This window comes from Fukomys damarensis, unplaced genomic scaffold (assembly GCF_012274545.1).
Source record: "Fukomys damarensis isolate Sample0158 unplaced genomic scaffold, DMR_v1.0_HiC HiC_scaffold_24, whole genome shotgun sequence".
NCBI lineage: Eukaryota > Metazoa > Chordata > Mammalia > Rodentia > Bathyergidae > Fukomys > Fukomys damarensis.
In genome coordinates this window covers 46,511,106-46,512,911 of record NW_022900936.1, presented here as the reverse complement: position 1 = coordinate 46,512,911, position 1,806 = coordinate 46,511,106, and positions in this window count along the sequence as shown.

Sequence of the window (1,806 nt, the reverse complement as noted above, 5' to 3'; positions counted from 1 at the left end):
CTCTCCTCCCTCCCATCTTCTCTACTTCCAGATCCTCTTCCTTATTTAAGTCAAAAAAGAAAAAATAATGAACCACTTTGCTAATGTCACATAGTTTCACAGAACCAGGTGGCAGACAATATGTGGTAAAGCCCATAGTACACTGCAGTATGCTATGGCAATGAAACCAAAATATAACTAATTCTCTATGAAGCTCAGTTTACACAGAGTGTTGAAAAAATACACAAATATGGAAGTACACAAGAATCTTGCTATTGACTGGTGATTTTTTTCTATTTAGCCATACTAGTGTATAAGAATATTATTTCCTTATGGTTTTGCTTTGTGTTTCCCTAATGATTAATAATGTTGAGCATCTTTTCATGTGCTGAGTGACTATTTGTGTGACTTCTTTGAAGAAATGACTGTTCAATTTCTTCCCTCCTTTCTAACTCTATTGTTTTTCTTTTTCTTTTGGGTCATAACAGTTTTTATATATTGTGAATATAAATTCATTATCAGAGAAATAATTTGCAAACATATTCTCCTATCCCATTGGTTTTGTTTTTACCTTCTTACTGGTATCACCTAAAGCACGTGATTTTTAATTTTGACGAACTCCCATTTTTCCCTTCTGTAATTTGGGCTTTTAGTGTCTTCGTTTTAAATTTTGCATTCATTCAAATACATATTTACAATGCAGAGAGGGTTAAAACTAATCCATGGACCGGGGGCACCTTGTCCTAAAGCTGTCCTTGACAAATTGGATCTTGATTGGACATATGAAACAGAGCAGAAACCTGCCCTATGTGAAAAAATTGAATTATCTGCCATGCCACCATTCCACCTTTTTGCTCTCATTCTCCATCCTTAGCTTCTATAACATTATTTTTTGAAGATTCCAATATTATCTTAGCTAAATTAAAATGCTACACTTCTACCAAGATGCACAAGGAAATCAGTATGTTCTCCGTGATCAAGTGTCTTTATGGTATACCTTTAATTTAAAAGTGCAGAAAAGCCAATATAGAAAATATGAACCCCGAAGGGACAGAACTGAGGAGTTTCATGACCACCATTTTTTCTTGGAAGAACAGAATGACAAGAAACAGCAATTAAAAGCTTAAGAGGAGAATCATAAAAGTGTAAAAAGTAACTACAAGGACTCAGAATAATTTTAATGATAATGATTTTTGCTTACTTTGCAAAGGAGCAGATTGTTTTCCATTCCTAAAAGAGGGTACAAATTGGTATTATGAGTCAGTGCTTTTCCAAAGTAACTGAAAGTTAGTATTACATCCAACTAAAAGGAGATCAGGGACATTTTAGAATTAAAACTACCACAAAATATAACTAGTATAAAAATATTTAGGTCCAGGCCAGAGATTTAATTCAGTGATGCCACTGCCTGCCTCACAAGCACAAAGTCTTGAGCTAGATACCCAGTACCAAAAAATAAAAATAAAAATTAAAAAATATATATATATATATTTTATGCCCAGTTTCCTGATTATAGAAAAGAATATTTGATTGGTCCAGGGAGATCAGATTATCAACTCTGCTCCAATCAAACTGTACACCACACAGCATAAACCTAACTCCTATAGTAAGAAAAGCTGGAAACATTTAAAATGAAAACAGCTTATGGAAATGTCACCAGCTAATAGGAATAGTGCTAGTCTATCAAGTCACTTGACCTTTGAGCAGGTTCTGAGTCTTCACAGCCAATCTTCACAGTTAATAAATCTGTCTCATTAAGAATCAATGCCCTCACAAAAGACTTGAGTTTGATCCCCGGTACCAAAAAAAAAAAAAAAAAAAAAAAAA